The sequence below is a fragment of the Linderina pennispora genome (assembly GCF_002104995.1).
Source record: "Linderina pennispora strain ATCC 12442 chromosome Unknown DL89scaffold_113, whole genome shotgun sequence".
NCBI classification, from domain to species: domain Eukaryota; kingdom Fungi; phylum Kickxellomycota; class Kickxellomycetes; order Kickxellales; family Kickxellaceae; genus Linderina; species Linderina pennispora.
Genome location: NW_024468361.1, coordinates 22,708 through 31,765, shown reverse-complemented (window position 1 = coordinate 31,765; position 9,058 = coordinate 22,708).

Here is a 9,058-nt window from a genome sequence, read left to right as displayed (position 1 = left end):
CGCGCTGTTGCGGCTCACCAGACGCAGAACCTGGATCGAGTGGACGCGCAGTGTGTGGGAGAGGCTGGCGCGGGCATACATGACTGCGGCGAGCTGCATGACGCCGACCGCCAGCACTCCGCCGCCGCGCGTCGCCCCGTCGTACAATGTGGCAACGCCTATGAATATGACCAGCCCGCTTACCAGCCGCTTCTCGGAGCCCACCAGCCGCGACCGCACGACTCCCCAGCCCTTGGAGATGGCCAGGATGACCAGGAAATGTGCTCCGTCAGCCAGCGCATCGACCAGGCTCGTCGACACCACAACCATGGTGGCCTCATAGGTGGCGCTGCCCCACAGACTGTACCGGGACTGGTCGGCCAGACAGCTGACGAACCGCAGCACTGGTACGAATCCCAACACCACGCCCAGAACCGGCACGCCCTGGCGCCTGCGCAGCTGCACAGCAGCCCACAGCCCCGCTGCCACCGCCCACAGCGTGTAGCATACGGCCGGGTACACCTGCTGCACGGGCATCCAGCCCGCCGGCAGGTTCGTCCACTCGCCGTTGTGCCACTGGTTGGCCATAATCAGATTGTACTTGAACTGCACCGTGGTCGACGCGCAGTTGGCCACCACCACAGCATACTCGCCGCCACGCCTCACCTGCCACTCCCACTCGTACTCGACCAGAAACACGTCATTCGGCTCATTCCCCAGCAGCTGCTGCGGCGACGCGGACGGCGACGCGGACGCCGAAGCCGTCAGAGTCGCTACATCAGCGCGCTTCTGCATGCCCGTGACTCTGGTTGCATGCGCGGAGCCACCGCATCGGTGGTTTTGGTGATGAACGAAATGCCGCCGGTTTCTGCGCATCGTCCTTTTTGGGCGCAACCGGCGGCCGATGCAGCCCGGTGATGGGCGCTACATATTCGGTGTCGAGCCAGCGGCTGAAATCGCTGCAGATCGGCGTGCCGTCGTTGCGCAGCGTGTGCAGTCGCGCGACAAAATTGTTGACGGCGCGGGATTTCGCAAATATCAGATAGACGTGGTCCAGCTCCACCGGCTGCGTGTCGCGTGTCGGCCCGGTGTCGTTTAGTGGCATGGGTTGCCTTGGAACACGCCCTTGGCGCGGTGCAGCTTAGCGTCCTTTTCCGACGAGAATGCGCCAAGCTGCAGAGCGACGCGCGGCGCGCCGTCGCCGCGGAAATCAAACGCGCCGAGCTCGCGAATGTCACGGATGTCGAGTGGTTCGGCAGCGAGGGCGCAGCATCGAGGAGCGCGGTCTCGCCTGTGTAGTTTAGCGCATTGGTGCATGTGCTGAGTAGCGGGATGAGCGATATGGCCGCTTCATAATTTAATGTGGATATATGAGGTAGAAAAAATATCAAGGAACGTGTAGAGATCGGGCGCTGTAGAGAGAATTGTTTGAGCTGCGAGGCCGATTCTTTCGCCTGCGCGGCCACCAGCGCTTCTGTCAACAGTAGCGCATACCACTCCGTGGAAGAAAGCGAAAACAAAAAGCAGTAAACACCCATTCTTGACTAAAATAATCGCCATTTCAGACATTTAGCGAGTTTTCTTTCTTGTAAAGGGCGAGCAACAAAAAATGGAGAAAGGGGGGGGTTGTAGTAGAAACTAGAGCTCGTCGTGCTTCTCTCCGGCTTCGACGTTGTTGGCAATCGACTCGAGCTCGGTTGCCTCATCCTCGTGCACTGACTCGAACTTGGGCTCGACATGGACAGCTGCAGGGTTCTCCTTCTGAACCACCACGACAGGCTCACCGATCTGCCCGCCAGCAACGGTATCAGCGACAGCATCACCGTATCCTTTGCCTCAGCCTTCTCCTGCGGCTTCTCCTCGGTGTTGTCCTGCCGACTTCTCCTCGACAACGGGCGGGATAATCTCGCCATCACCAACAGCCTCGGCATTCTCAGGCACGTCAACGTCCTCCTGCTGCTGCTGCTTCGTCTCGTCGTCGGCGGTGGTCTCGACCTTGGGTGGCGGGTCGGTAGCGCGGACACCGCCAATGGCGTGCTCGCAGTCAAAGTCCCACGTCTTCAGCCACTTGCTCTTCACGCAGGTCTCCTTGTCCCAGGTGCGCGCATAGGTGATGAAGCTGAACACCTGGAAGGCATAGAGCACGGCAGCCAGCACAGCAATGTACATGGACCAGCGGATGAGCTTGGGCATGCGCGCGGACACCAAATCAACCGTGAAGGCAAGCACCATGATGGCCATCCACAGGGCCGGGAAGTAATGGTGGATGAACAGCTCGCGGCCCATCAGATAGAACGGCACATAGTGGCAGAGCCAGGCAACAGTGAAGAAGCCGGCGCCCGACAGGTACTTGCTGCGCTGGCCGCCCAGGGTCGGGTGGATGTGGCGCTTGTCCAGCAGGAAAAGCACGGGGCGGATGGCCAGGAACAGCAGACATGCGGCCAGCGAGCTCCACCAGATGATCGGGTTCCCGAGCTGGTAGATGAACTTGCCGCGGCCGCCCCAGTATGCGGTGCCGCGCCTCAGCCATGGCCAGTGCTGCGGGCGGGCGGCGAACGGGTGGTCGCCAGTCAGGCTCTCGTTGCTCTCGGCCATGTGCTTGTTGTACTCCCAGATCTTCTGCAGCATCGTGAAGCGGGCGGTACGTGGCCTTGGGCACGTCGGCAGTGATGTTCGGGTGGTGGGCATACTCGACATGCCACGTCGACATGCGCGGCAGGGAGTTCCGCATGCAGTTGACCTCGATCTGGCTGAACGCCCACTCGGGCAGCTTCTGCCGCGAGTTATACAGGACGCAGTTGAGGCGCGTGTGGACAATGCGGAACCGCGAGTAGATCGCCTGCACGCTCTTGTCGGAGCCCGGCGACTTGGAGTCGCCATTCAGGATGTCGATGCGGAAGTTGTCGTTGGCGTCGCCGGCAAAGCCCGGGAAGCCGTAGCCGCTGACCTCGAACTTGTTGTCGTCGTTTGTCAGCGCCGGCTTCTTGTCGTGCGAGTGCAGGAACTTGCCAGTGCCCTTGTGGCGCAGGCGAATGACATCGCCGCCCTGGACCTTCCTGGGACCGTCGGTCTCGTCAACCGTCCTGTTGACGGCCGGGTACACAACCCAGACGTTGTTCGGGTCCGCGTAGCCGTAGATTGTGATCTGCTGCTGGCCGCTGCCCTTCTCGTGCTTCCACGGGTGGTGGTGCGAGTGCAGGTAGCCGGAGCGCGAGTTGCTGTGGCGGATGCGGATCTCCGAGCCATAGTACACGTCGCGGTCGGTGGACACATCGAGCCCGCCCTTGAGCGTGGCCTGGAACTCGGGGGTCATCATGGGCGCGGCATCACCGGTCTTTGAGAGAACCAGGAAGTGGACCTGGAACCAGAACAGATAGACGACCAGCGGAACGGCCAGCAGACCGACGGCGCGCGCAAAGAAGTGCGCGAACCACCGCGTGGGCGAGATCCTCTGGTCGGCGATTTTCTCCCACAGATCGCAGATGGTCGAGAGCCCGATGGCCGGGAACAGGAACAGGCCGACCCACTTGCAGCTGGCAGCACAGCCCATCATGCAGCCGGTGGTGAGCAGCCAGGCCCACCAGCCCAGGGAAAACGGCCGGCCTTGCTTGGTCCAGAACATCGACCAGGAGGTCAGCGACAGGGCCGTGAAGAACACCAGCGGCGAGTCCAGCAGGATCAGCCGCGACTGCGTCACCAGCCCGTTCTCGAAGCACACCAGCAGGGCGGCCAGCAGACCGGTGTCCCAGAGATACCCGCAGGCACGCGCCGTCACGTATGCGGCAGGCACTGTGACCACTCCCAGCAAGGCCGGCATCAGCCGCATGCCGACATACGGAACCCCGGCAGCCTCGTAGTCCAGCCCGATCGACTTGAAGTCAAACATACCGTCGTACCCGGCCAGCTTGCCGGCTGCTGCAAACATCATCTTGGCCAGCGGCGGGTGCAGGTCGTAAAAGTACGTGCCGTTGATGTACTTTCCGGCAAACTTGCCGAAATGCACTTCATCGAAGACCACCTGGCCTGGTGTCGCCAGGCTGTGGCAGCGGACGATCACGGCCAGCGCGGTGGTCAGGAGAAGGACTAGCGCGTCGGCCGTAGTGAAGGTCCATTCGGTGAAAAACAGATGCGATGCGGGCTGCTGCTGCTGCTGCTGCTGCTGTTTTGCGGGAGCGCTGCTTGTGTCCGGACGCATGCTGTGGCCCTTGGGGAGCGGGCTGCGTTTCTCGGAATTGCTCATTTCCTGAGTCATCCCGTGGTGAAAAAAGGCAGGATTGTGCAAGAGAAAGGAATAAAAAAGGAATTCGCTGAAGAGAGAAGGGAGGAGAGGAGACGGAGCCGCCTCAGCCCATGCTTGCGATTCCGCTGGGGAGGGGTGAAGATTCTGAGCTGCGATGACGTTCAGTGGGATGCAGTGCGACATTCCCGGGGCGATTTCAGCATTTTCCATGCAACGTTGCACATGCCAGCCATATGATGATTTCAAACCAGTAAACATCACACTACGTCTATTTCCAAACGATACTGTTTCCCGTGCATTCCAGCAGAGAGGGGCCCTACAGCTGCCCAGTCTGGTTCCACTTGACGCAGTCTGCAAATTTGATTTTGTCGCCGCCAAAGATATCCAGGGCACTGCCGATAGTCAGGTCGACCTTGCCGCGCGACAGCTCGGTGACCAGCGCCAAGTCTTCGACGGTCCTGGCGCCGCCTGCGTAGGTGACGGGAATCGGCGACCACTGGGCCAGGGCCTCGACAAGCTCGGCATCAATGCCGTTGCATAGGCCCTCGACGTCAGCAGCGTGGATCAGGAACTCGGAGCAAAACTCGGCCAGCAATTCCAGCTCCTCCCTGCCAATCACCATGTCGGTCATGGTCTGCCACTTGTTCATGGCCACGACCCAGCCGTCCGGGCGCCGGCGGCAGCTCAGATCCACCACCAGGCGGTCCCTGCCGACCAGCCTGCTGACTTCCTTCAGGCGCTCCAGCGAAAACCGCGCTTCGGGGAACAGCCAGCTGGTGATTATGACCTTTTGCGCGCCGCGCGCAATCCACTCCTGCGCGTTGCTCGACGTGATCCCGCCGCCGACCTGCAGGCGGTCCGGCCATGCCTGCAGGGCAGACTGCGCGGCGGCTTCGTTGTTCGCGCCCAGCATGATAACGTGGCCGCCGGTGAGGTTGTGCTGGCGGTAGAGCGCCGCGTAGTAGTCTGATGGGTGGGCGGACACAAAGTTGGTCTTCAGCGTGCTGTCGTTGTGCTCGTGCAGGGTGCCGCCGACGATCTGCTTGACCTGGCCGCTGTGCAGGTCAATGCATGGACGGAATTTGGAGTGCATTTGGGATATTTTTCTGGGAGGTATCGGGGAAACGGGTAACCGAGGGGATGCCGGAATCAGGCAAGAGGGCAGGGCTAATCGGCAGCAAAACACTGGGTCGGGCGCGGTTGGAGAGCCAAATGGAAAAGAGAAAAATTTTGTTGGGGTGAACGAAAAAAAAATCCCATCGCCCAGCAAAAAGGGATTTTTATTCTTAGCATTCCAGCGCTTTCCTTTCCTTCCCTCGATACTTTTCGGTCTTTCTTTTATTCTGAATTGAACGCTTCAGCACTTGTACACGGGTCGCGAGACAAGCACAGGGGAAGAAGCACACAGGCGGATTTCGACATCAGCACAGCAGCCACAGACGCACATACCACAAGAAAAGGAGCCTGAAAAAGAAATAAAACCATGCCTGGTGCGTATACATATATGAGTATATTTTGAAGACCATGCGATATATGCAAAGGTCCACTTGCTGCTAATGTGACCGGGTGTGCGTGTGCGGTGTAGCCAAGAAGAAGGGAAACAAGGGACAGAAGATGAGTCTGAACGACTTTCTGAACGACGGCCCGACGACGTCGTCGTGGGCGGACGAGGATATGGAGCTGCCCTCGGCGCCGATGGCGGTGGCAGCGCCGCGCAGCTCGCTGGCGGACGCACCGGATCGCAAGGACATGGTGGGGCGCAGCAGCGAGTCGTGGGCGGCGCGCGAGCCACGCGAGCCGCGCGGGCCGGTAGAATTCCCGACCAACCCTCCCTTCACATCATTTGTGGGCAACCTGCCGTTCAGCGTGGACGAGGACCAGCTGCGCGACTTCTTCTCGGGCGTCACAACGGTGCGGCTGATCCGCGACCACGCGACGGAGCGGCTGAAGGGATTCGGGTATGTTGAGTTTGAGACCTTGGAGGACCTGAAGCAGGCGGTGGAGAAGGACGGAGCTGAGTTCAGCGGCCGCCAGATCCGCGTCAACGTGTCGGAGCAGCGCGAGGAGCGGCCGTCGGGAGCTTCCAACTGGCGTCGCGAGCCGGGCGCCGCCAGCCCGTTCGGGTCGCGCACCAGCAGCGGGTTCGGGCGCTCCGAGGCCCGGGAGCCCCGGGAGCCGCGTGAGCCGCGCGAGCCGTCGGTTGCCGAGGGCGCGTCGGACTGGCGCGTCCACCGCGAGCCGGTCTCGGGCGAGAGCTCGCCGCGCCGCGCAGCCTTTAGCGACCGCTTTGGCGCGCACCCCCAGCAATGCCGGCGAGCCGCGCGAGGAGCGCTCGCAGTGGCGGCGCGAGAGCCGCGATGCCGAGTGGGGTCCGCCGCGCACGCCGCGCGAGTACCAGCCGCCTAGGGAGCGGTCGGCAAGCCGCGAGCCGCGCGCTCCCCGCACGCCCACCCAGGCCGAGCAGGCTGCGTCGTGGAGGATGGCCAAGAAGCCCACCGACGAGCCGGCCAGGAAGCCCGCCGACGAGCCGGCCAAGGAGGCTGGCGAGGGCGATGAGGGCTGGAGCCAGGTGGCCGGCGAGAAGCCCCAGCAGCCGCGCAGGGCGCCCGAGACTGAGCGCCGCGGAAGCGGCCAGGGTGCGGCGCGCGGCGGCAGGACGACCGGCGGGTTCTTCAAGCGCGAAGGCCGAACCGGCGACGACGGCGGCAGCTGGCGGCGCTGAGGTAGTGCATTTCTGTTCACCTTTTCTTTACCTGAATTCAACCCAGAGGATCATGTCTATCTGACCAAAACCCGGCTCATTCTTGCTGGCCATTCTGAACCTGAGTCGTAAAAAACGATCGGCGGGCTAGCATTAGCTTGCACAGGCCCAAAAGAAGCAATATGAAAATTAGCGACCACAGCACATGGGCTTCTTAGCATGAGCGCTGTTTCTCCCTCTTTTTCCTGCTCCTCTGCTCTTTCCCTCTATCTATTTTTGTTTCTATACCGTTCACCGTTAAAACTTCTACCAATTATAGACTTCCTCTACATATTGTTATAACTGCACGCACTACACCCCCTCGCACACTTTCTGGCCAAGAACAAAAAAAAAAAGTAGTATCTACAGCTTTTGGCTGACAAAGACAACAAAAAAGACCAATTCGCCACCATCTCTTTTGCTCGCCGTCAATTTCGGACTCGGCAGGACCACACGCTAGCAAAAACCAGACCATGGGAAACGCGCCGTCCAAGGCAATAAAGGCGCGCAAGGGCGGGCGGGCGTCCGAAGACACGAGCGACAGCGCGGTGCCAGCCAGCATTGTGCGGGCGTCGTCGGACACAACCGGAACTAGTACTACCAACACCACCAACACGACCACCACAGCAGCAGCAGCAGCAGCATCGACGCGTGACAGCAGCAAGCCCGCACGACCATCGCTGGCGGGGGCGCTGCCATCGCCCATGGTGAACCGGGCCGGGGTATCGTCGCCGATTGCGGTGCCAGGCTCGGTGGGGGCGGTAAGCAGCACGCCAGCGACGCCCGGCTCGTTGTCGGGACCGCGTGGAGAGTATTTTCCGCTGCAGATGACAGGAACGCGGGAGTCACGGATGTCGCTGGGCGGGCGGATGCGCGGGCGCAAGAAGAAGGTATCGTCCGGCGATAGAAGGAGTGGAGGAGGGGACGGTGCGGACGCCGGGGGCGGCGACGCCGCGGTCGTACTGCGACCTGCCGGGGACGTCGATTCTGACGGGCGGGCCCGGGACGGCGTATGCGGGGGAGCGGCTGCCGGCGCTGCGCGAGGAGGGCGGATGGCGCTGACCGAGTACGTGTCGACGCCGAGCGGAGCCGAGTTTGCGATAATCAAGCACGCAGAGAAGCCAAAGCAGTTCAGCGTGGACGACATGATTTTCCGGCTGCTGGACGCCGGGTTCAGCGGCAAGGTCACCAAGAGCGTGTGCCTGCGCAACTCTGAGATCATCGCGGTGTGCCAGGCCGCGCGCGAGGTGTTCCTGGCGCAGCCGACGCTGCTGGAGCTGGCAGCGCCGGTGAAAATCACGGGCGACATCCACGGGCAGTACACGGATCTGCTGCGGCTGTTTGACAAGTGCGGGTATCCGCCGCACTGCAACTACCTGTTTATGGGCGACTACGTGGACCGCGGCAAGCAGTCGCTGGAGACGATCCTGCTGCTGATGTGCTTCAAGATCAAGTACCCAGACAACTTCTTTTTGCTGCGCGGCAACCACGAGTGTGCGAATGTGACGCGGGTGTATGGGTTCTACGACGAGTGCAAGCGCCGGTGCAATGTCAAGGTGTGGAAGGCGTTCATCAACACGTTTAATGCGCTGCCGATTGCGGCGGTGGTGGCATCCAAGATCTTCTGCGTGCATGGCGGGCTGTCGCCAGACCTGACCAGCATGGATCAGATCCGGCAGCTGGCGCGGCCATGCGATGTGCCGGACCACGGGGTGCTGAACGACCTGCTGTGGTCCGACCCGTCCGACACGGCAGCGGACTGGGAGGAGAACGAGCGCGGGGTCTCGTACTGCTTCGGCAAGAGCGTGATCACCGACTTCCTGCGGCGCATGGACTTTGACCTGATCTGCCGCGCGCACATGGTGGTCGAGGACGGGTACGAGTTTTTCCACGGGCGGCAGCTGGTGACGGTGTTTTCGGCGCCCAACTACTGCGGCGAGTTCGACAACTCGGGGGCCGTGATGAACGTGAACGAGCAGCTGCTGTGCTCGTTTGAGATCCTGAAGCCGCTGATGGAGAACCTGAGCAGCTGCATGGCGCGCGTGGAGGCGAACTTTTGGTCAAAGCGGCAGCAGGCGGAGGCGCTGATGAACGAAGCC